General features: G+C 54.5%; 1 long non-coding RNA gene across 2 annotated transcripts in view; it reads right to left on the reverse strand.

The window, feature by feature from the left end:
* LOC140391448 (uncharacterized) overlaps window positions 1-26,927 on the reverse strand; it is a 111,987-nt gene that overhangs the window by 72,914 nt on the left and 12,146 nt on the right. For both annotated transcript variants that reach the window (XR_011935076.1, XR_011935075.1), the window contains exon 2: window positions 25,287-25,396. This is a non-coding gene — a long non-coding RNA (uncharacterized lncRNA). The remainder of the gene's footprint in view (window positions 1-25,286; window positions 25,397-26,927) is intronic.

A 26,927-nucleotide genomic window follows, 5' to 3' on the forward strand; every position in this document is an offset into this window, starting at 1 on the left:
AAGAGATAATTGTTTCTGGAAGGAATTCAAAGCTGCTGTTTGAAAAGGGGAACAGAGTAACACTAACAAGTCTTATATCAGTAAGAGTGCCGTGTGCTGGGCCACACCTTTGAAAAGGAGTTTCTGGTTTTACTTAGATTTTGTTATTGAACTAGAACAGTTAAGGGGGAATTCATTAAGGGTTATACACAGATTATTGTAGCTGTGTGGGGTCTTTATGTTTGTAGTTGATAAAAATTCTTACTGTGTGAGTTTATACAAATATTGGGCGAAATACTCCATTATCGGCGCAAACAACGGCGCAAATCCGACTTGCGACACGCCGCAAAAATCGTCGTGAAGTCTCCGGCCCAAAATGGGCTAGCAGCGACGTGACGGGATCCGCGCTTGCTCACGTGGTTCACGCCGTGCAGCGTCATACACGCCGCATGGCGTGACGGCTGATAAGGACGCGCTGCTCCCCCCCACCCGACAGGAACGCCTGACCGGAACACCCGACCGGATGGCCGGCCGCCGCTCAGCCCCGAGGTTCCAGTCACGGGATGTGGAGGCGCTCCTGGACGCAGTGGAGCAGAGGAGGGAGGCCCTGTATCCCGGGCACCACCGCAGAGTTGCCCCACGCCACAGCCGGCGTCTGTGGAGGGAGGTGGCAGAGGCCGCCACCGCTGCGGCCCTGACACCACGGACAGGCACCCAGTGCCACAAGAAGGTGAACGACCTCGTCAGAGCAGGCAGGGTGAGCCTCCCCCCGCTGCCTGATATCCATATCCCCTATCCCCCATATCCACCCTCCCCCATATCCCCCCTCCCCCATTTCCCCCATATCCCCCCTCCCCCATATTCACCCTCCCCATATCCCCCAAATGCCCCCTGCCCCATATCCCCCATATCCCCCCTCCCCCATATCCCCCATATCCCCACTCCCCCATATCCCCCTCCCCCATATCCCCCTCCCCCATATCCCCCTCCCCATATCCCCCATATCCCCCCTTCCCCATATCCCCCTCCCCCATATCCCCTCTCCCCCATATCCCCCATATACCCATATCCCCCCTCCCCATATCCCCCATATCCCCCCTCCCCATATCCCCCATATCTCCCCTCCCCCATATGCCCCCTCCCCCATATCCCCCCTCCCTCATATCCCCCCTCCCCCATATCCCCCCACCCCCATATCCCCCTCCCCCATATTCCCCCTCCCCATATCCCCCATATCCGCCCTCCCCATATCCCCCTCCCCCATATCCCCCTGGGAGTGGTGCCGGTCATACGTTCCACCCAGGCCGACACCGCACGAGTGGCGTCCGCGGTGGAGGCAATGGGTGCGACGGTGTCAGACATGGGGAACGGTTTGCGAGGCCTGGGGCTTTCCGTGCAGGCGGCGTCTGAGGCCCAGGACATGGTTGCCCTCTCACAGGAGGCCATGAGCCAGTGCCAGCGCCAGATGGCAGAGGCGCTCAACGCCATGGCCCAGTCTCTGCAGGCCATGGCCCAGTCTCAGCAGGCCTTGGCCCGGTCTCTGCAGGCCATGGCCCAGTCTCAGCAGGCCATAGCCCAGTCTCTGCAGGCCATCGCTGAGGGCATCGGCGCCAGTGGCCATGTGCGAGCCGGCGGCGCACAGTCACAGACAGGGTTTGCCAATCCCCTGGGCTCCATGGCTGCAAACCTGCAGACCCCTGTCGATACCAGCACGGGCCTCCAGGACTGGCAGCGCCAGATGTCGGGGGGGACGTCGGATGGCCAGTCCGTTCGCATCCCCCACCCATGTAGAGGCCTGGGGGCCATCGGGTACCCCGAGGGAGGAGGAGGTGGTGTGGTCCGTCCCGGGTCCCCCTGTAGGGGAGGTCCCGGTACACCGCGACACCTCGGACTCCCCCCCTTCCGTCCCAGGTGCATCGGGTGGGCAACGGGCAGGACAGGCTGGCAGCTCGCCATCCCAGTCGCCCAGGCCGCAGCCTGGCCCATCTAGGCCAGGACGCCCCAGGAAACGGCCGCCAAAGGGATCCAGTGTCAGAGGGCAGGAATCACAGGAGTCCACCTCCAGTTCTGCTGTACCGTCTGGGGAACCACGTAGATGTAGTCAAAGGGCCCGTAAGGCCAAACAATTAGACACTGAGTAAGTTGGCACGGGTGCAGGGCACAGATGAGCTGTAGGGGCTAGGGCACGTGCATGAACTCCTTTGGTTATTAAAGTCAATGTTACACGTACAGAAGCTGCCTTTGTGCTCTGTCCAAAGCATGCGGGGGTGTCATGTACGTTGAGCGCAAGTGTGTGTGTGTGAGGGGTGGTCTTACCTCAGCCCCAGGTGAGTCTGCCCCTTCCCCCTGGGCCGCCATCAACATCCCTCCGGGCAGAGGACGGGACCGTGCGCAGCAGTGTCACAGCCGCATGCAGTGATGGTCCGGGTGGATGGTGGTACTGTGGCCATGGGTCAGACATAGTCCAACGATGTGGAGCCAGGAGCTCATCGCAGGGCGGGTTGTCATCATCCTCCATGGCCTGCAATAGACACGCGTCCACCCGCAACTGTGTGAGCCCGGCCATTGTGCCGCAGGTGGATCGGCAATGGGGGGGGTGGTGTGCATGCGGGTGGGGTGGGTGGGGTTGGGGAGGGGGGTGAGGGTGCTGGGTGGGTGGATGGATGGGGGGTGTGGGTGGTCGGCTGTTGCCATGGTGTGCGGTCTGTGGCCGTACTACCCGATTCCCACGCCCATCTAGTCAGTGAAGCGGGCGGCTATCAGCTTGTCCCGTGCCCGCTGGGCCAGCCGGTAACGGTGGACAGCCACCCGCCTGTGTCTAGCCCGTCTGCCCTGACCATTGCCCCCATCCCCCTCATCTGGGGAGGACTGCGCCTCTTCCTGCTGCTCCTCCACTCCGCCCTCCTCTGCCTGCGGCACATCGCCCCTCTGCTGGGCTATGTTGTGCAGGACGCAGCACACCACAATGATGCGGCCGACCCTATCTGACCAATACTGGAGGGCGCCCCCAGAGAGGTCCAGGCACCTGAAATGCATCTTCAGCACGCCAAAGCACCTCTCTATCACTCCCCTTGTCGCTACATGGGCATCATTGTAGCGGTTCTCCGCCTCATTGCGTGGCCTCCGTATAGGCGTCATCAGCCACGATCGCAATGGGTAGCCCCTGTCGCCCAGCAACCAGCCCCTCAGCCGGGGATGGCGTCCCTCGTATATGCAGGGGATGGATGACCGCGACAACACGTATGAGTCGTGTACACTGCCTGGGTAACGGGCGCAGACGTGCAGGATCATCATGCGGTGGTCGCAGAACACCTGTATGTTCATCGAATAGGTCCCCTCTATTGGTGAACACGGCCCTGTTATCTGCAGGTGGCCGCACGGCGACGTGCATCCCATCAATCGCGCCCTGGACCATGGGGAATCCGGCCACGGCAGAGAAGCCCACGGCCCGGACATCTTGGCTGGCCCGGTCCACAGGGAAGCGGATGTAGCGGTGCGCCATGGCATATAGGGCATCTGTCACTGCCCGGATGCACCGATGCACCGATGTCTGCGATATGCCGGACAGGTCCCCACTCGGTGACTGGAATGACCCCGTTGCATAAAAGTTCAGGGCCACCGTAACCTTGACGGACACGGGGGGAGGGTGTCCCCCGCCAGTGCCACGCGGTGACAGGTGTGCCAGCAGGTGGCAGATGTGTGCCACGGTTTCCCGCCTCATCCGGAGTCTCCTCCTGCATTCCCGGTCCGTGAGGTCCTGGTATGACTGCCGGGGCCGGTACACACGGGGCGCCCTCGGGTGCCTCCGTTGCCGTGGGGCCGCGATGTCCTCCTCCCCCTCCTCGTCCTGTCGGTCAGGTGTCCCTCCAGCCTGTGCGGCTGCCGCCTGCCCCTCTGCGGCAGCGTGCGCCGCCTCTCTGGCACGCTCCTCCTCCTCCTCATCATCCAGGGTAACATAGACATCGCTGGATGCTCGGAAAACATGACGGCCTGGTGGGTAGGGGGGGAACGACGACATTTCATCATTGCCCATATCCCCTCCTCCCCCCAGCCAGGTGGCATGGACCGCATGGGACCAACTGTTGGAGGCTGGCACTTGGCCAGATGGACCATCTCACTTGCCCTCGCATCCCCCTCCCCGGCATGGGCCCCCCATCCTCCTCCCAGGCACGGACCCCAACCTCCTCCCCGGCACGGGCCCCCCATCCTCCTCCCCGGCACGGACCCCCATCCTCCACCCCGGCACGGACCCCATCCTCCTCCCCGGCACAGACCCCCCCCCCCATCCCCCTCCCCGGCACGAGCCCCCCATCCTCCTCCCCGGCACGGCCCCCCCCATCCCCCTCCCCGGCACGGACCCCCTATCCCCCTCCCCGGCACGGACCCTCCATCCCCCTCCCCGGCACGGGCCCCCCATCCTCCTTCCCGGCACGGACCCCCCATCCTCCTCCCCGGCACGGACCCCATCCTCCTCCCCGGCACGGACACCCCCCATCCCCCTCCCCGGCACGGGCCCCCCGGCCTCCTCCCCGGCACGGCACCCCCCCCCCCATCCCCCGCCCCGGCACGGACCCCTCCCCCATCCCCCTCCCCGGCACGGATCCCATCCTCCTCCCCGGCACGGACCCCATCCTCCTCCCCGGCACGGACCCCCCCCCATCCCCCGCCCCGGCACGGACCCCCCCCCATCCCCCTCCCCGGCACGGGCCCCCCATCCTCCTCCCCGGCACGGACCCCATCCTCCTCCCTGGCACGGACCCCGCCCCCCCATCCCCCTCCCCAGCACGGACCCCCCATCCTCCTCCCCGGCACGCCCCCCCCCCCATCCTCCTCCCCGGCATGCACCCCATCCTCCTCCCCGGCACGGACCCCATCCTCCTCCCCGGCACGGAGCCCCCCCCATCCCCCTCCCCGGCATGGACCCCCATCCTCCTCCCCGGCACTGACCTCCCTCCCGGCACTCCCCCGGAGCCCAGTCCACTCTAACCACCCCCCCCCCCCCGCCGCACACACACACACTCAACCCTAGACACACCTCTCCCCACATATTCAGACTGCGGCCACGCCATCGCCTGCCCAGCGGCCAACCCCCCAGGCCGTCACTCACCGCCACGCTGGTCGGCGTGAACCTGGAGCACAGGTTGACGCCGATTAAAAGGAGGTTCACGTCGACGGGACTTCGGCCCATCCAGACGGGAGAATATCGGCAGGCCCAAAATCGGCTGCCTTACGCCCACCCGTGCCATTCTCCGACGCCATTAACGCCCCGCTGACTTTTCTCCCTTCGGAGACTTCGGCAACCGGCGGGGGCAGGATTCATGGCGGCCAACGGCCATTCTCTGACCCGCTGGGGGGTCGGAGAATGACGCCCATTAACTACATTCTTAGAATAAAGCTTGTTTTTTGATTAAAAGCACCTAAGAACTCTGTTGAATAACACCTGAAAGGCAGGCTCTTGTGCTCATCGTAACCAAAATCAATAAACGGTTAGAGGTCAGGTGAACTCCATAATATACTTTGGAGTTCTCTAAACCCTGGCCCATAACATACATTACCGGATATCCGAAGCTGGTGGAGGGCCCTCAGTCCATCCATCTCGAGCTTCAGCATACGTACGTGGTGGGAAACCTCAGGTTGCTGTTCACCAGACCAGTCTTCAAGCTGAAATCTTAACATTGTTACTACCATTGCCAACCTCAAATCTCTAGCACACCTGATACCATGTTGTGTTTGGTCCCTTGCACTTTAAGATGAGTTCACCACTTTGATCTGTCCAAACATGATCCTTTTATTGTGTGTCCTACAGTAGGGTGGCAATCTGATACAGAGCACGGTATCATGGATTCTTGCTACTCCTCTGGAACTTACAACCTTTCTGACCTGTTACATATACATCTTATCACCCTCTACCTCTTGTTCTTCTGGAGATGGCTGGATGAGCCTCTCTTTATATACAGGTCCCCAGATCACATAACCTTTGTCTTAAGACTGCATGGGGTGAGGGATGGGGATGGGGTGAGGGATGGGGATGGGGCGAGGCATGATCTTAAGTAGGGTGCCCTTCCAAAGGTCGCTGCAGACTCGATGGGCTGAATGGCCTCCTTTTTCAGTGTAAATTCTATGAATCTATGATTAGAAAGGGAACTGTGGCCAAACCATGGCTAACAAGAGAAATTAGTGATAGTATTAAGATTCAAAGAAGAGGCATATAAATTAGCAAGAAAAAGCAATAAACCTGAGGATTGGGAACAGTTTAAAATTCAGCAAAGGCGGACCAAGGGATTGATTAAAAAGGGGACAATACAATTTGATAGTAAACTAGCAGGAAACATAAAAACTGACTGTAAAAGTTTTTATAGGTATGTAAACAGAAAAAGATTAATAAAACTAATGTAGATACAGTCAGAAATGGGGGAATTCATAACAGGGAACAAAGAAATGGCTGAGGAACTAAATTTGTGCTTTGCTTCAGTCTTCTCAAAGGAATACATGAATAATGCACTGGAAGTTCTGAGAAGCATAATGTTAGTGAGGAGCTGAAGGAAATTAGCATTGATAAAGAAATCGTTATGAGAAATTAATGGGATTGAAGGCGGAGAAATCTCCGGGACCTGATAACCTTCATCCCAGAGTACTTAAGGAAGTGGCCCTAGAAATAGTGGCCGGGATTCTCCACTCCCGCGCCGAAATGCCCACGCCGTCGTGAACGCTGTCGAGGTTCACGGCGGGGCGAAACAGCCCCGATCCCGAACGATTCAGGCCCCGACAATGTGCTAGGATCGGAGCCGCGTCATCTACACGCGCCAGGCCTTGTTGCCGCGTAAAGGCGGCGCCGCATAGATGACGCGGCCGGTGCCACATAACTGGCGTCACCCGCGCATGCGTGGTTGCCGTCCTCGCTAAGTCCGCCCCGCAAGAAGATGGCAGATGGATCTTGCGGGGCCGCATAAGGAAGGGGGTACTCCTTCAGAGAGGACGGCCTGACGATCGGTGGGCACCGATCGCGGGCCACCCCACATTTGAGGTACCCCCCGGTGCAGGATCCCCCCCATACCCCCCCGCCGGCCGAACCCCCAGCGTTCGCGCGCTGTTCCCGACGGCAGCGACCAGGTGTGGACGGCGCCGGGGGGAACCCGCCGGTTTGGCCTGGCCGCCCGGCTCATCCGGGCCTGAGAATAGCGGGAGTGCCGGAGAATCGCCATTTTGGGTGTCTCCGGCGATTCTCCGGCATGCGGCCCGCGGAACTCGACCGGTGCATCGGGTGGGCAACGGGCAGGACAGGCTGGCAGCTCGCCATCCCAGTCGCCCGGGCCGCAGCCTGGCCCATCTAGGCCAGGACGCCCCAGGAAACGGCCGCCAAAGGGATCCCATGTCAGAGGGCAGGAATCACAGGAGTCCACCTCCAGTTCTGCTGTACCGTCTGGGGAACCACGTAGATGTAGTCAAAGGGCCCGTAAGGCCAAACAATTAGACACTGAGTAAGTTGGCACGGGTGCAGGGCACAGATGAGCTGTAGGGGCTAGGGCACGTGCATGAACTCCTTTGGTTATTAAAGTCAATGTTACACGTACAGAAGCTGCCTTTGTGCTCTGTCCAAAGCATGCGGGGGTGTCATGTACGTTGAGCGCAAGTGTGTGTGTGTGAGGGGTGGTCTTACCTCAGCCCCAGGTGAGTCTGCCCCTTCCCCCTGGGCCGCCATCAACATCCCTCCGGGCAGAGGACGGGACCGTGCGCTGCAGTGTCACAGCCGCATGCAGGGATGGTCCGGGTGGATGGTGGTACTGTGGCCATGGGTCAGACATAGTCCAACGATGTGGAGCCAGGAGCTCATCGCAGGGCGGGTTGTCATCATCCTCCATGGCCTCCTATAGACACGCGTCCACCCGCAACTGTGTGAGCCCGGCCATTGTGCCGCAGGTGGATCGGCAATGGGGGGGGTGGTGTGCATGCGGGTGGGGTGGGTGGGGTTGGGGAGGGGGGTGAGGGTGCTGGGTGGGTGGATGGATGGGGGGTGTGGGTGGTCGGCTGTTGCCATGGTGTGCGGTCTGTGGCCGTACTACCCGATTCCCACGCCCATCTAGTCAGTGAAGCGGGCGGCTATCAGCTTGTCCCGTGCCCGCTGGGCCAGCCGGTAACGGTGGACAGCCACCCGCCTGTGTCTAGCCCGTCTGCCCTGACCATTGCCCCCATCCCCCTCATCTGGGGAGGACTGCGCCTCTTCCTGCTGCTCCTCCACTCCGCCCTCCTCTGCCTGCGGCACATCGCCCCTCTGCTGGGCTATGTTGTGCAGGACGCAGCACACCACAATGATGCGGCCGACCCTATCTGACCGATACTGGAGGGCGCCCCCAGAGAGGTCCAGGCACCTGAAACGCATCTTCAGCACGCCAAAGCACCTCTCTATCACTCCCCTTGTCGCTACATGGGCATCATTGTAGCGGTTCTCCGCCTCATTGCGTGGCCTCCATATAGGCGTCATCAGCCACGATCGCAATGGGTAGCCCCTGTCGCCCAGCAACCAGCCCCTCAGCCGGGGATGGCGTCCCTTGTATATGCCGGGGATGGATGACCGCGACAACACGTATGAGTCGTGTACACTGCCTGGGTAACGGGCGCAGACGTGCAGGATCATCATGCGGTGGTCGCAGAACACCTGTATGTTCATCGAATAGGTCCCCTCTATTGGTGAACACGGCCCTGTTATCTGCAGGTGGCCGCACGGCGACGTGCATCCCATCAATCGCGCCCTGGACCATGGGGAACCCGGCCACGGCAGAGAAGCCCACGGCCCGGACATCTTGGCTGTCCCGGTCCACAGGGAAGCGGATGTAGCGGTGCGCCATGGCATATAGGGCATCTGTCACTGCCCGGATGCACCGATGCACCGATGTCTGCGATATGCCGGACAGGTCCCCACTCGGTGACTGGAATGACCCCGTTGCATAAAAGTTCAGGGCCACCGTAACCTTGACGGACACGGGGAGAGGGTGTCCCCCGCCAGTGCCACGCGGTGACAGGTGTGTCAGCAGGTGGCAGATGTGTGCCACGGTTTCCCGCCTCATCCGGAGTCTCCTCCTGCATTCCCGGTCCGTGAGGTCCTGGTATGACTGCCGGGGCCGGTACACACGGGGCGCCCTCGGGTGCCTCCGTTGCCATGGGGCCGCGACGTCCTCCTCCCCCTCCTCGTCATGTCGGTCAGGTGTCCCTCCAGCCTGGGCGGCTGCCGCCTGCCCCTCTGCGGCAGCGTGCGCCGCCTCTCTGGCATGCTCCTCCTCCTCCTCCTCCTCATCCAGGGCAACATAGACATCGCTGGATGATCGGAAAACATGACGGCCTGGTGGGTAGGGGGGGAACGACGACATGTCATCATTGCCCATATCCCCTCCTCCCCCCAGCCAGGTGGCATGGACCGCATGGGACCAACTGTTGGAGGCTGGCACCTGGCCAGATGGACCATCTCACTTGCCCTCGCATCCCCCTCCCCGGCATGGGCCCCCCATCCTCCTCCCAGGCACGGACCCCAACCTCCTCCCCGGCACGGGCCCCCCATCCTCCTCCCCGGCACGGACCCCCATCCTCCACCCCGGCACGGACCGCATCCTCCTCCCCGGCACGGACCCCCCCCCATCCCCCTCCCCGGCACGGGCCCCCCATCCTCCTCCCCGGCACGGCCCCCCCATCCCCCGGCACGGACCCCCTATCCCCCTCCCCGGCACGGACCCTCCATCCCCCTCCCCGGCACGGCCCCCCATCCTCCTCCCCGGCACGGACCCCCCATCCTCCTCCCCGGCACGGACCCCATCCTCCTCCCCGGCACGGACACCCCCCCATCCCCCTCCCCGGCACGGGCCCCCCGACCTCCTCCCCGGAACGGCACCCCCCCCCTCCATCCCCCGCCCCAGCACGGACCCCCCCCCATCCCCCTCCCCGGCACGGATCCAATCCTCCACCCCGGCACAGACCCCATCCTCCTCCCCGGCACGGACCCCCCCCCATCCCCCTCCCCGGCACGGACCCCCCATCCCCTCCCCGGCACGGACCCCCCATCCCCCTCCCCGGCACGGGCCCCCCATCCTCCTCCCCGGCACGGACCCCATCCTCCTCCCCGGCATAGACCCCGCCCCCCCATCCCCCTCCCCAGCACGGACCCCCCATCCTCCTCCCCGGCACGCCCCCCCCCCCCCATCCTCCTCCCCGGCATGCACCCCATCCTCCTCCCCGGCACGGACCCCATCCTCCTCCCCGGCACGGAGCCCCCCCCCATCCCCCTCCCCGGCATGGACCCCCATCCTCCTCCCCGGCACTGACCTCCCTCACGGCACTCCCCCGGAGCCCAGTCCACTCTAACCACCCCCCCCCGCCGCACACACACACACACAACCCTAGACACACCTCTCCCCACATATTCAGACTGCGGCCACGCCATCGCCTGCCCAGCGGCCAACCCCCCAGGCCGTCACTCACCTCCACGCTGGTCGGCGTGAAACTGGAGCACAGGTTGACGCCGATTAAAAGGAGGTTTAATTTACGCCGACGTGACCCGTCATCACGTCGACGGGACTTCGGCCCATCCGGACGGGAGAATATCGGCAGACCCAAAATCGGCTGCCTTACGCCCACCCGTGCCATTCTCCGACACCATTAACGCCCCGCTGACTTTTCTCCCTTCGGAGACTTCGGCAACCGGCGGGGGCGGGATTCATGGCGGCCAACGGCCATTCTCTGACCCGCTGGGGGGTCGGAGAATGACGCCCATTAACTACATTCTTAGAATAAAGCTTGTTTTTTGATTAAAAGCACCTAAGAACTCTGTTGAATAACACCTGAAAGGCAGGCTCTTGTGCTCATCGTAACCAAAATCAATAAACGGTTAGAGGTCAGGTGAACTCCATAATATACTTTGGAGTTCTCTAAACCCTGGCCCATAACATACATTACCGGATATCCGAAGCTGGTGGAGGGCCCTCAGTCCATCCATCTCGAGCTTCAGCATACGTACGTGGTGGGAAACCTCAGGTTGCTGTTCACCAGACCAGTCTTCAAGCTGAAATCTTAACATTGTTACTACCATTGCCAACCTCAAATCTCTAGCACACCTGATACCATGTTGTGTTTGGTCCCTTGCACTTTAAGATGAGTTCACCACTTTGATCTGTCCAAACATGATCCTTTTATTGTGTGTCCTACAGTAGGGTGGCAATCTGATACAGAGCACGGTATCATGGATTCTTGCTACTCCTCTGGAACTTACAACCTTTCTGACCTGTTACATATACATCTTATCACCCTCTACCTCTTGTTCTTCTGGAGATGGCTGGATGAGCCTCTCTTTATATACAGGTCCCCAGATCACATAACCTTTGTCTTAAGACTGCATGGGGTGAGGGATGGGGATGGGGTGAGGGATGGGGATGGGGCGAGGCATGATCTTAAGTAGGGTGCCCTTCCAAAGGTCGCTGCAGACTCGATGGGCTGAATGGCCTCCTTTTTCAGTGTAAATTCTATGAATCTATGATTAGAAAGGGAACTGTGGCCAAACCATGGCTAACAAGAGAAATTAGTGATAGTATTAAGATTCAAAGAAGAGGCATATAAATTAGCAAGAAAAAGCAATAAATCTGAGGATTGGGAACAGTTTAAAATTCAGCAAAGGCAGACCAAGGGATTGATTAAAAAGGGGACAATACAATTTGATAGTAAACTAGCAGGAAACATAAAAACTGACTGTAAAAGTTTTTATAGGTATGTAAACAGAAAAAGATTAATAAAACTAATGTAGATACAGTCAGAAATGGGGGAATTCATAACAGGGAACAAAGAAATGGCTGAGGAACTAAATTTGTGCTTTGCTTCAGTCTTCACAAAGGAATACATGAATAATGCACTGGAAGTTCTGAGAAGCATAATATTAGTGAGGTGCTGAAGGAAATTAGCATTGATAAAGAAATCGTTATGGGAAATTAATGGGATTGAAGGCGGACAAATCTCCGGGACCTGATAACCTTCATCCCAGAGTACTTAAGGAAGTGGCCCTAGAAATAGTGGCCGGGATTCTCCACTCCCGCGCCGAAATGCCCACGCCGTCGTAAACGCTGTCGAGGTTCACGGCGGGGCGAAACGGCCCCGATCCCGAACGATTCAGGCCCCGACAATGTGCTAGGATCGGAGCCGCGTCATCTACACGCGCCAGGCCTTGTTGCCGCGTAAAGGCGGCGCCGCATAGATGACGCGGCCGGTGCCACATAACTGGCGTCACCCGCGCATGCGTGGTTGCCGTCCTCGCTAAGTCCGCCCCGCAAGAAGATGGCAGACGGATCTTGCGGGGCCGCGGAAGGAAGGAGGTACTCCTTCAGAGAGGACGGCCTGACGATCGGTGGGCACCGATCGCGGGCCACCCCACATTTGAGGTACCCCCCGGTGCAGGATCCCCCCCATACCCCCCCGCCGGCCGAACCCCCAGCGTTCGCGCGCTGTTCCCGACGGCAGCGACCAGGTGTGGACGGCGCCGGGGGGAACCCGCCGGTTTGGCCTGGCCGCCCGGCTCATCCGGGCCTGAGAATAGCGGAGTGCCGGAGAATTGCCATTTTGGGTGTCTCCGGCGATTCTCCGGCATGCGGCCCGCGGAACTCGACCGGGCCATTCCTGCCGCTTGGGAGAATCGCGGGAGGGCGTCGGACCGGCGTCCCGGGAAATTTTGGCAGCCCAGGCGATTCTCCCAACCAGCTCGGGAGTGGAGAATCCTGCCCAGTAGATCCAGTGCTGGTCATTTTCCAAAATTCTTGGGACTCTGGAATGGTTCCGACAGATAGGAGGGTAGCGAATGTAACCCCGCTATTTAAAAAGGGAAGTAGAGTGAAAACAGGGAACTATAGGCCAGTGAGCCTAACGTCAGCAGTAGGGAAGTTGCTGGAGTCCATTATCAAGGATTTCATAGCACAGCATTTAGAAAGCAGTGGTATAATCAGAAAAAGTCAGCATGGATTTACGAAAGGAACATCGTGCTTGACAAATCTACTAGAATTCTTTGAAGATGTAACCAGTAGAGTTGACCAGGGAGAACCGGTGGTTTATTTAGACCTTCAGAAGGCTTTCGACAAGGTCTCACATAGCAGATTATTATGTGAAGTTAAAGCGCATGGAATTACGGGTCGTGTCTTGAGATGGATAAAAAGCTGGTTAGCAGACAGGAAGCAAAAAGCTGGAATAAATGGGACGTTTTCCAATTGGTAGGCAATGACTAGTGGGGTACCGCAGGGATCTGTGCTAGGACCCCAACTGTTCACATTATTTATCAATTATTTGGATGAGGGAACTAAATGTATTGGGCTGGATTGTCCGTGGGCGGGATGCTACGTTTTGCCGGCGCCCGGGGGTTTCCCGACGCGTGGGGCTGCCCCACAATGGGAAACCCCATTGACTAGCCGGTGTAACGGTGCATCCCGCCGGCGGGGTGAAACAGAAATGTGGAGCGGCGGGGCGGAGAATCCGGCCCATTATCTCCAAATTTGCAGATGATACAAAGTTGGGTGGGCTGGTGAGCTGTGAGGAGGTTGCAGAGAAGCTTCAGCGGGATTTGGACAGGCTGAGTGAGTGGGCACATGCATGGCAGAAGCAGTGTAATGTGTATAAATGTGAGGTTATCCACTTCAGAGGCAAAAATAGGAAGGCAGATTATTATTTAAATAGGTGTAAATTGAGAGAGGTGGATACTCAGTGGGGCCTTGGTGTCCTTGTGCATCAGTCACTGAAAGTAAGCACGCAGGTACAGCAGGCAGTAAAGAAGGCAAATGATATGTTTGCCTTCATAGCGCGAGGTTATGAGTATAGGAGTAGACTTGTTTTACTGCAATTGTATAGGGCATTGGTAAGGCCACACCTGGAGTACTGTGTGCAATGTTGGTTCCCTTATCTGAGGAAGGATGTTCTTGTTATGGAGGGAGTTCAGCAAAGGTTTACCAGGCTGATCCCTGGGATGGCAGGACTGTCATGTGAGGAGAGACTAAATCAGTTAGGATTATATTCATTGGATTTTAGAAGATTGAGAGGTGATCTCATAGAAACTTACAAAATTCTAACAGGATTAGACAGGGTAGTCCACTGGGAACGCAAATCATGAAGCAAATCAGTATCCCTCACCATGCAAATTTATTTATTTATTTTTAAATTTAGAGTACCCAATTCTTTCTTTCCAATTAAGGGACAATTTAGCGTGGCCATTCAGCTACCTTGCACATCCTTTTGGGTTGTGGGAGTGAGACCTACGCAGACACGGGGAGAATGTGCAAACTCCACACGGACAATGATCCTGGGCCGGGATCGAACCTGGGTCGTTGGTGCCGTGAGGCAGCAGTGCTAACCACTGCGCCACTGTGCTGCCCACCATGCAAATGTATGTATGGTGAGGAATATGAGGGATTCCCGAGGGAATCCCGTTATCAGGCCGGCATTTTGAGTGGGCAGCCCCATAGTGAAGTCCCATGGCTAGCCAGCCGCCCTCCCCCACACCACAAATCAGCGCCCCGTGTCGGAAAGCAGCCCCCCACCCTCAGACTTTCTGGGTGCCCCCTCTTCTCCAAAGAATAGGGGTGACCAGACCTGCCCCCTCCAGGGACCCCCAAAATAGGGTGATGCCCCACAGGGACCCCCTAAATGGGGAGATCCCTGGGACCTCCTACATAAGGAGATCCTCCACAGGGATCCCCTAGATAGGGAGACCCCCAATAGGGAACCTCAAAATAAGGACACCCCTAGGGACCCCCTAAATAGGGAGACCCACCAGAACCCCTAAATAGGGAGAACCCCAAGTGACCCACTAACTAAAGGGACCCCGCAGAGATTCCCGAACTAAAGGGACCCTCCCCAGAGATCCCCTAACTAAAAGGACCACCCAGAGACCCTCCAACGAAACGGACCCCCACAGGGTCCCCTAACTAAAGGGGCCTCCATTAGGGATTCCCCAACTAAAGGGCCCTCCCCTCCCAGAAAAGAAGCGAGACAGCAGTCCAGACATGAGTGGTGAAAAATAAATTACAGTTCTAAACTCACCTGGAAGCACCACATGTCCATCCCTGTAAAGAGAGCAGCTGTGACCTGTGTTTAAACCCCTCAGATCCTTTAGCAGTTAGCCATTCATTCATTTCTCGTTGTGGGTTTTGTAGTGATATGTATATATAAAGACATGTAAAGGGTTAATGATTACATCTTAGTGTAACACAACCACTAGATGGCAACACTAGATTCTACGATAAATATGAGAACTCAAACGATCTTGGGTCTCTTCCAACCAGGAGTGACTAGACAGCAGAGTGTTAGAGATATAGATCACAGCACAGTTAGCACGTGTAGTTTAAATTAGTTAATACTTTAATATATTACTTGAATACTTGTTATAGTTCTGTAGAGTGTGCAAACTCAATATTAATCAATTCATTATTCATTAAATCTGTTTTGCTTTAAGTTGAAGATTGGTGGTTTCTTCAGAATCACACCATCAGACCATTCTGAATGGATAAAGCAAAGAGTAACGATATATTACCAAAGAGTAATATAACAGGCTTTTATTGACAATTTACAAAAAGAAAACTGCCAATGAGAGCAGGGTCAGAAGAAAGAAACAAAAACATTTTCAAAAATCGTTGGAAGTGGAACAGCTTAAATGGATTAATCGTTTAACTGATTAACAGAGGGTCAGAGATCATTGGCATTGGAACCAGTCAGATCTTGGGGCAAAATATTTAAAGGAAAGACCCGTACTGATTTGAAACCAACCAGCCGAGGAGTCAAGCAGATATGGAGAAGGACCGGCAGTATTGAGGAAGAAGGGGGGCTGCAGAAGGATTTGGACAGGCTAGGAGAGTGGGCAATGAAGTGACAGATGGAATACAATGTGGAAAAGTGTGAGGTTATGCACTATGGAAGGAGGAATGGAGGCATAGACTATTTTCTAAATGAGGGAATGTTTAGGAAATCAGAAGCACAAAGGGACATGGGACTCCTTGTTCAAGATTCTCTTAAGGTTAACGTGCAGGTTCAGTTGGCAGTTAGAAAGGCAAAGGCAATGTTAGCATTCCTGTCATGAGAGCTAGAATACAAGAGCAGGGATGTACTTTTGAGGCTGTATAAGGCTCTGGTCAGACCGAATTTGGAGATTTGTGAGCAATTTTGAGCCCCGTATCTAAGGAAGGATGAGCTGGCCTTGGAAAGGGTCTCGTGGAGGTTCACAAGGATGATCCCTGAAATGAAGAATTTGTCTAATGAGGAACGGTTGAGAACCCTGGGTCTGTACTCGTTGGAATTTAGAAGGATGAGGGGGGATCGTATTGAAACTTACAGGATACTACAAGGCCTGGATAAAGTGGACGTGGAGAAGATGTTTCAACTTGTAGGAAAAACTAGAACCAGAGGACACAATCGCAGACTAAAGGGACCATCCTTTAAATCAGATATGAGGAGGAATTTCTTCAGCCCGAAGGTGTTGAAACTGTGGAACTCTTTGCCGCAGAAGGCTGTGAAGGCCAAATCACTGAGTGTCTTTAAGACAGTGATAGATAGGTTCTTGATTAATAAGAGGTCATGGGTTATGGGGAGAAGGCAGGAGAATGGGGATGAGAAAAATATCAGCCATGAATGGTGGAGCAGACCCGATGGGTCTAATGGCCTAATTCTGCTCCTATTGTTCATTGCAACCCTCATATGACTTGCAATTCTTTAGATGAGACAATTAGAGATAGCTTAGTGTGTGGTTTGAAAAATTAGTCTATTCAGAGAAGGTTATTAAAGAACGCTATCTAAGTCTGAAGACTTCCTTAGATATTGAAGTTTCAATGGAGCTCACGGCTAAGGAGGCTTCTGAGCTCAGAGCAAGCATGAGGATCCATAAACTGGCTGCTGGTCAGAAGGAGTCTCCCCAGCAACAGGTGCATCAACGCTGTGCAAAACTGGGCCTCACAGGCTGATTGCTGGAGGAAGTACAGCCAATGTAAAAATTGCGGCAGAACTTGGGCAAAATTGTGGGTGGCACGGTGGCATAGTGCTTAGCACTGCTGCCTCACAGAACGAGGGACCAGGTTCAATTCCGACTCTTGGTGGCTGTCTGTGTGGAGTTTGCACATCCACCCCGTGTGTGCGTGGGTTTCCTCCGGGTGCTCCAGTGTCCTCCCACAGTCCAAAGATGTGCAGGTTAGGTGGATTGGCCATGCTAAATTGCCCCTTAGTGTCCAAAGGTTAGGTGGGGTTACTAGGATACGGAGATAGGGTGGAGGCATGGGCTTAAGTAGGGTGTTCATTACAATTGCTGGTGTAGACTCGATGGGCCAAATGGCTTCCTTCTGCACTGTAAATTGTATGTCTGTATGTATGTATGGTGCTATTAGTAATTGGGCAACCCCTATTGTACTTGTCATGAAACAGGATGATACATTTTGTATCTGCGGAGATTTTAAGACAACAATCAATCCAGTACTAGGTGCAGATCAATACCCTACCTAACAGTAGGACAGAAGTTCAGCAAGATGAATCTATTGCAGGCCACCTACAAATGAATGTGGCAGCTGAATCTCAACACCTGCACACCATTATCACTCACAAAGGCCTATTGCACTAGAAGAGATTGCCTTTTGGAATAAAGTCGACACCAGCTTCATTTCAATGCTCAATGGACCAGATCTTTGGTGGCTTATAGGGGTGCAGTGCTATGTAGAGATGATATATTGATCGATGAGCAAGAATACTTATGACACTTCAGAAGCTACACTGAAGTGATTTCAAATGTATGGGCTTCGAGTCAGGAAAAACAAATGTGATTTCTTCCAGACATCCATTAAATATCTTGGACATGTAACTGACAGTAAGGGTCTGCATAAAGCTCCTAAAAAATGGAAGCCATTCTGGAAGCTCCAAGTCCGACAAGCGTCACTCGACTGAGGTCATTCCGAGGGTTAATAAACTACTATGGAAAATTCAATCAGAATTTGGCAACCCTATTGAAACCCTTACATGAACACCACCCAGTCCATCACACGAACCCGCCTCTCATCCACTGACTCTGTCTACACCTCCCGCTGCCTTGGGAAAGCGGGCAGCATAATCAAAGACCCCTCCCACCCGGCTTACTCACTCTTCAAATTTCTTCCATCGGGCAGGAGATTCAAAAGTCTGAGAACACACACTAACATATTCAAAAACAGCTTCTTCCCCACTGTTACCAGACTCCTAAATGACCCTCTTATGGACTGATGGACTTATGGACTGATCTGATCTCTACTGAATAGTACTACACTCCTGTATGCTTCACCCGATGCCTGTGTCTATGTATTTACATTGTGTATTTTATGTTTTCCCTATTATGTATTTTCTTTTCATGTACGTAATGATCTGTTTGAGCTGCTCACAGAATAATACTTTTCACTGTACCTCGGTACACGTGACAATAAACCAATCCAATCCAATCCAACATACGCATGAAACAGACACGGCAGTGGACACCAGAATGGGAAAAAGCACATCAATCTGCAAAAGAAGCATTGAAAATGTCAAAGGTGTTTCAACCCTATGATACCATCACAACTTGCCTGTGATGCTTCACCATGTGGTGTTGGAGTGGTGGTGTCACATATACTAACTTCAGGGGACGAAAGACCAAAATAATTTGCATCTCGTATATTAATAAGTGCAGAACCTAACTGCGCTCAGTTGGAGAAGGAGGTGCTGAGTATTGTATTCGGTGTACGGAAATTCCACCAATACCTGTCTGGTTGTCTCTTCACATTGCTGACGGAGCACAGGTGCTTAACAGCTATTTTTGGGTCACACAAAGGTATCCTTGCAAGTAGCCTCCAACGATGGTCGTTGATACTATCCACACATTCAAACAAAATTGAATACTGTGTTGCTCTCTTTATTTGGTTCTAAATATGGCGGTCAATATGGTCGCCTTCCTTAATCCTAATTACTTTTGCTTTAGAGTCGCCAGGTATCTTTCGATACCGCCACAAGGTTCAAACCCGATTACTGATCAAAGAGCCGATACACCTGTTAGTTAGTTCAAAGTCAATACTATTTATTTACATACACAGCAATATCTACTCATGCGCGAAATACTACAGACTAAACTATCTCTAATGCTAAAGCCTATACTTAGCTTTGGGTGCCCACTCAGTCAGAGGAACAATGGCCGTTGTTTGGATCTGAGGACGAAGTGGTAAAGGAGAATGTCATGATATTTAGATCAGCATATCATGGTGCAATCAAACACACACTGATGGACATGCAGTAGGACCAACCAACACACACACAACATCGCAGCCAATCACCAGTGAGAGCACACGCACAATAAAAACAGGGGACACTACAGTTCCCGCTCATTCCAGCAGTAGCCAGCTCAGAGCACGAGCTTAGAGCCTGCCACTCAGACATTCACCAGATAGTAATAGGACAGGGTCCACAGATTAGCTGGTAATGCACGTACCCAAGTTAGCAGTGTGCTGTTACAGTTAAATAATTAATAAAATTGAGTTACACCATCTCCAGCTATGTTGGATCGTTTGTACATCAGAACACTCAACACGACATACCAGAAGTGGACGCAAGCCAGCGCCTGTGAGACCTACCTGCAACGAATCAGCAATCCGCTGTCCTGCACCATGGAGAACATCAACCCGCCGCCGCCGCTCCGAATCGCTGGCAATCTCGGGGTCAATTGGAAACTGTTCAAACAGCGCTTCCAACTCTTCCTCGAGACCACAGACAGGGAGAATGCATCGGACACCAAGAAAATTGCCCTTCTTCTCTCCACGGCGGGGCAACACGCCATCCACATCTTTAACTCCCTTACATTTACGGACGGCGAGGACAAAACCAAATACAAGACGGTGGTCCTGAAGTTCGACGAACACTTCAGCGTTGAAGTAAACGAGAGCTTCGAGAGGTACCTGTTCCAGCAGCGCCTGCAAGGTAAGGACGAACCTTTCCAGTCTTACTTAACACAACTCCGCATCCTTGCACAGTCCTGCGGCTATGGGACCACCTCTGGCTCCATGATACGTGACCAGATAGTTTTCGGAGTCATGTCGGACACCCTGCGCCAGCAGCTCCTTCAGGCAGCTCCTTCGGGTCAAGCAAATCACCCTGGCGACTGCCGTCAAGAACTGCGTCCTGCATGAGAATGCCACCAGCCGGTACTCACACATCCAGGCGGCCGAAACGGCGTGGCACGGGCCCCACGAGGCGGAGTGGTCCAGACAATCGAGTACCTCCCGGGCCGCGGCCTGGAGGAGGCCGGCCATTTTGCGCGCTTTCCGAGGCCTCCCGCGTTTGTACACGCCAAAAGAGGGGACGCTGACGCAGAGGAACACGATGCGCAGGCGCGCACTGTGCAAGACCGCACCGCGCATGCGCGGTGGCGCAACAAATGCGCTGATGTCACGACGTGCGGCAACTGTGGCCCCGCCCATTTAAAGCAGCAATGTCCTGCCAAAGCGCGACAATGCCTACGCTGTGGCAGGTTGGGCCACTATGCTGCCTGCTGTCGAGCTGCTCACCCTGCCAACTCGTACCCGTTTTACCAGTCTCACAGAAACGTTCGGGCAATTCAACCCACGTTCACCGAGTCCGATCCCGACGTCACACAGACCAGTGTCACTGAGGACAGGGAGCCCTTCCGCGTTGCTGTCATCAACAAGAACAAGCTGTCCCCGAGTCGAATGCACCAGCCGCTGTCAGTGCACAGCATTGATCGGAACGACGAGTGGTGTGCCACCCTGACGGTCAACCAATCCCAGATCAAATTCTGCCTGGACACTGGTACCTCCGCCAATCTCCTCGCATGGTCAGCATTCCAAACCCTGAAGGTTAAACCACCTATTCTGCCATCCAACTGTCAACTCGTTGACTATAATAGCAACGTCATCCCCGCCACGGGGTCGTACCAACTCGAAGTGACACACAACTCACGTAAAGCCACACTACCATTCGAAATCGTGGGCTCCTCAAAGGACTCTCTGCTAGGCGCACAGGCGTGCAAAATCCTCCACCTCGTTCGGCGTGTACACTCTCTCTCTCCAGAAGTCATGTCCGATTTCCCAGATGCAGACTTTAGGGCGCAGCTCAACTCAATCCTCACGCATAACCAGGATGTTTTCGAGGGCATGGGCACACTGCCCTACACGTACAAAATCCGGCTTATACAGGATGCCACCCCGGTAGTTCACGCACCTCGCAGGGTCCCAGTACCCCTCAAGGACCGCCTCAAACAGCAGCTGCAGGACCTTCAGGACCAAGGTGCGCTTCCTGAGTAACGTAGCCGACTCCATGGGTCAGCTCCATGGTGTGCGTCAAGAAGTCTTCCGGCGAGATCCGGATCTGTATAGACCTGAAAGACTTAAATCGCAACATAATGAGGGAACACTACGTGATCACGTGTAAGATGGCTCGGGCAAAAATATTCATCAAGCTCGATGCCTCAAAGGGCTTCTGGCAGATTCAATTGGATCAGTCCAGCAGGAAACTGTGCACTTTCAACGCTCCATTTGGCAGATACTGCGACAATAGGATGCCATTCGGCATCATATCAGCCTCTGAAATGTTCCATCGCATCATGGAACAGATGATGGAGGGCATCGAAGGGGTGCCCATCTATGTAGACGACATAATTATTTGGTCCACCACCCCACAGGAGCACATCAGTCACCTTCAGCGCGTCTTTAAACGGATACGGGACCAGGGCCTGTGTCTTAAATGAGCCAAATGCTCTTTTGGACAAACCGAGCTGAGGTTCCTGGGGGACCACATCCCAGAGTTGGGGATGCGGCCGGATGCCGACAAGGTGGCAGCCATCACGGCCATGCAGAAGCCCACAGACAAGAAGGCGGTGCTACGCTTTCTTGGAATGGTCAACTTCCTGGGGAAGTTCATCCCCAACCTTGCTTCCCACACTATAGCTTTCCGGCACCTTGTCAGGAAGACAGCTGAATTCCAATGGCTTCCCACCCACCAGCGTGAATGGGAGGAGCTCAAGGTCAAGCTCACCACCGCCCCGGTACTGGCGTTTTTCAATCCTGCAAGGGAGACGAAAATCTCGACTGACGCCAGCCAGTCCGGCATTGGGGCGGTCCTCCTGCAACGGGATGACGCCTCATCATGGGCCGCAGTCGCCTATGCGTCACGGGCCATGACCCCCACAGAGCAGCGCTATGTGCAGATTGAAAAGGAGTGCCTAAGCCTGTTGACTGGCGTTGACAAGTATGTGTATGGCCTTCCCCAGTTCACCATGGAGACTGACCATCGCCCGCTGGTTGGCATCATTCAAAAGGACCTTAATGATATGACCCCTCGCCTCCAGCGCATTCTGCTCAAACTCCAGAGGTACGACTTTCAACTTGTCAACATCCCGGGTAAGGACCTCATCATAGCAGACGCTCTGTCCAGGGCAGTCAACACGCCATCCGACCCTGAGGGGTTCGTTTGCCAAGTCGACGCACATGTAGCCTTCACTTCTGCCAATCTGCCGGCCACTGATGCATGCCTGGCCCACATTCACCGTGAGACTGCAGCCGACCCCCTTCTTCAACGTGTGATGCGCCACATGACAGACGGGTGGCTCAAGGGACAATGCCCACAGTTTTACAACGTTCAGGGCGACTTGGCAGTCGTGGATGGTGTCCTCCTGAAGCTGGACCGCATCGTGCTCCCACACAGCATGCACCGGCTTATCTTAGAACAGCTGCACGAAGGCCATCTTGGCGTTGAGAAGTGCCGGCGGAGGGCCCGAGAAGCTGTGTACTGGCCGGGAATAAGTGAGGACATTGCAAACACTGTGCTCAATTGCCCCACCTGTCAGCGGTTCCAGCCGGCACAACCCCGTGAGACCCTTCAGCCCCATGAGTTGGTCACGTCCCCCTGGTTGAAGGTGGGCGTGGGCCTGTTCCATGCACTTGGCAGGGACTACATCATCATCATTGACTACTTTTCCAGCTATCTAGAGGTCATACGCCTGCACAACACCACGTCATCGGCTGTAATCCGGGCCTGCAAAGAGACCTTTGCTCGCCACAGCATTCCGCTCACCGGGATGTCAGACAATGGCCCCTGCTTTGCGAGTCAGGAATGGTCTTCCTTCGCCAGCTCATACAACTTCACACACGTGACGTCCAGTCCTCTGCATCCTCAGTCGATTGGCAAAGCAGAAAAGGGCGTCCATATCGTTAAAAGGCTCCTCTGCAAGGCTGCTGATGCAGGATCTGACTTCTGCCTCACCTTTCTGGCCTATCGCTCGGCCCCACTGTCCACGGGCCTATCGCGGCCCAGCTGCTTATGGATCGTACCCTCAGGACCACTGTGCCATCCATTCACGTCCCAGACCTCGACCATGCTCCGGTACTTCAGCAGATGCAGCAACAGCGTGAGCAACAAAAGGCGACACATGATGCTCGGGCGACTGATCTTCCTGCCCTGGCGCCTGGAGATAATATCCGCATACACCTTCTGGACGGTGGCTGGTCGGCAACCGCTGAGGTTCTCCGACAGATAGCACCCCGCTCGTTCCTGGTTCGTCTGCTTGATGGCTCTATTCGCCGCCGCAATCGGCGTGCCCTTCGTCTGGTTCCGCGCTCGCTACGTGGTCGCTATGTGATCCTGCACCGGTGCCACGCCCTCCTGTTGCCCCTGCAATGGACTTTGTTGACCTTCCGGACACCCTGCATCCTCCTCACTCGACCGTAGCCCGTTCCTCAGCCGGTGGATCCTGGCCCACCCTTGAGGCGGTCAACCCGAATTCATCACCCACCTGAGAGACTTAATTTATGAGCCTTTTCATATTGGACTCACTGACTTGTTCTGACATACTGTTTCAGACTTTTTGCCACACTGTTTAAGATTTTGTTATTGTTTGTCAATGACATTGGTTTCTTTCTTGGTGTTACATAGTTAGTTTCTGCACCTGGCACCTTCCTGTGTATATAGTATAGCCATATGTACATATTGTTGTAAATATTGCACACACATGATTAGATGCACTCACCACACTTCTTTATTTATTATCATGTGGGCACATATTCTTTGCGAAAAGGGGGGATGTCATGATATTTAGATCAGCATATCATGGTGCAATCAAACACACACTGATGGACATGCAGTAGGACCAACCAACACACACATAACATCGCAGCCAATCACCAGTGAGAGCACACGCACGATAAAAACAGGGGACACTACAGTTCCCGCTCATTCCAGCAGCAGCCAGCTCAGAGCACCGAGCTCAGAGCCTGCCACTCAGACATTCACCATGTGCTGAGTTCCTCACCCAGATAATAATAGGACAGGGTCCACAGATTAGCTGGTAATGCACGTACCCAAGTTAGCAGTGTGCTGTTACAGTTAAGTAGTTAATAAAATTGAGTTACACCATCTCCAGCTGTGTTGGATCGTTTGTACATCAGAAGACCCAAAACGACAGAGAACAGCTAAGGTCGTCCGTCTGGTAGCGAGCGTTGACCTTGGACTTACTTGCTTCTGGTGTAGCTGGTGGAAGGGTCTCTCCGCTTTGTGAGCCGATTCCAAGAGAGTGATTATCTCCTGGGGCCTTCTTCTTATATCCAAAAGGGCTTTGCGTGCTTTTGGGCGGGCCTTGAACTTGGCCCCAATCAATTGGGCCATATCTTGATCACTCGTATTGATCTTGACCAATAAAGGGGTGGATGCCCTGATGACTGGGCGTGTCCTAGGTGGCCGTTGGCCTGGCTTTGTGCTTTCGGTTTGGGGAACTGGCGCCGCGAGTTCGGGAGCCAGATCGGTTACTTGATGTTATAACCTGCCTACTTACCATTGGCTGGGGACTAGTGACAATCCCACAATCCTGTGGGTGTATGAGCTTCCCCAATGAGGGGGGCGGAGAAACCATTAGTAAACTCCTAGAATAAATAAAGCTGGCCAGTTTAGGAACCAGCAGGAAAGAGTGTGCAGCAAGGGAAGTTGTTGCTGCTGTTATATATATATGTTATTGTAAATAAATGTTATTACTTTGTATCCTTAAAACTCGTGCTGGATTCTTCATGGCCCTCACAAAACTTGAGTATCTCCCCTTTGTTCCCGGAGATGGGCCATCAATATGCGAATAGACCTACAGTTTCAGTCTCGTCTGGGAGCTGCGGTCCCAATACACGTACAGGCTCTGTGCCTGCCTGCTTTCTTAGTATTGTCTATGGTTCCCTGCAATCTTTGCAAACATCCATTTTGTATTCTGGAAGTGGCCATCCCAGATGGCTACAACTGTCAATCAAAAAATCATACTAATGCTTATGTACTATTATGCTTACCTTTTCCAGCTGGTCAAATACCACTTCACCATGATAATATTGTGTACTGTTCACAGATTGAGAATGTTCCAGTGACGGCAGCTTAAGTCCAAAGACATACAGTAATGATCCTGTGAGGAGGAAGATATTGGAAATGGTATTAAAGGGGAAGATAGCAGGGTAACATACTGAGTTAAAGCTGTATATTTCCAGGAGATTCGAATTGACAGCACAGGGCAAATGGCTGCTGTGGGGTGAGAGTAATTATTTCACCAAATTTATGTCATAACGTTTTGGAGCAGTTACACGAATGACACCTAAGCATCATGCAAATGAAGGAACGAGCACAAAGCTACTTCTGGTGGCCAGGAATTGATGCCCAGATAGAAAAAAAAGCAAAATTGTGCCAGTCATGCGTATGGGTAAGAAAAGCGCCGTCGTGGTCCATATTGCATCCATGGGAGTGGCCTAAAATGCTGTGGTAACATCTGCACATTGACTTTGCTGGTCTAGTCGAGGGGAACATGTTCATGGTTGTTTTAGATGCACACTCTGTCCTGAGGTGGTCTTAATGTAGTGGCATGGGCCACATGTTTACAGCCTAAGAGTTTTGAAGACTACTTAAGGACGTAAGGCATTCAACATGTGAAGTCAACACCATATCACCCATCCACGAATGGTTTAGTCAACAGGTTTGTCCAGCCTTAAACCACACACTGAAGGCTTCTAAAGACCAAGGTCCACTTCTGCACCACTAATGAGAAGTGGGTCCCTGTGACAGTATTGGTTCAGACTAGTCCAATATTCTACATGTTCCAAATGACAGACAAGCTCATGTGGAGATGCCATGCGGATCAATTATTGTCAACACACATATCTGCGGCAGTGCCAGAACTACCTCAAGAGGTAATGGTCTCTATTCCATTTGACTGTGTAACTTTTAGTTCATCTGTAGAAGAATAGATTGCATCAGAAGTTCTTGCTGCTACTGGTCTTCCCTCCGAAAAAGAGACTGTAATGCCTTCTAGGGTGGAGACATCCAATAATAATTATAATAAACTTTATTGTCACAAGTTGGCTTACATTAACACTGCAATGAAGTTACTTTGAAAAGTCCCTAGTCGCCTCATTCCGGCGCCTGTTCAGGTACACAGAGGAAGAATTCGCTGGCCTGGATTCTCCGCAGCCCCGCACCAAAATCGCGTTTGGCATGGGGCAGAGAATCCAATTTCGCGCCAAAATCGGGCCAGGCGCCAGTCCGGCGATTTTCCAGGACACCCAGAATCGGCATGTCCGCGGAGTACTCCGCACGGCTGGGGGGCCATTGCCAGAGGCCCGCCCAGCGATCCTCCATTCTCAACTAGCCGAGTTCCCAGCAGCGTGGTTCTAACCACCTATTGCCGTTTGGGAAGCTCACATGGCGGTTGCGGAGGGGACCGGACACTGGGTGGGCCTTATGGGCGGCCGGGAGACAGGTCGGACCGGTCGGATCTTCGAGTGTGCGGCCAATTGGGTGGGCCTACATTCTTCAGCTGCCTCCGCGGTCCGAGTCCGCCATGGCGCTCGGCGCGACCGCTAGAGGCTGCCGCCGTGCGCATGCGCGGTCTCAAAGCCGGAAGTGCGGGGGCCCGTATCCGCAGCTAAAGCTGTGTGAATCACTCT

This window comes from Scyliorhinus torazame, chromosome 15 (genome assembly GCF_047496885.1).
Source record: "Scyliorhinus torazame isolate Kashiwa2021f chromosome 15, sScyTor2.1, whole genome shotgun sequence".
NCBI classification, from domain to species: domain Eukaryota; kingdom Metazoa; phylum Chordata; class Chondrichthyes; order Carcharhiniformes; family Scyliorhinidae; genus Scyliorhinus; species Scyliorhinus torazame.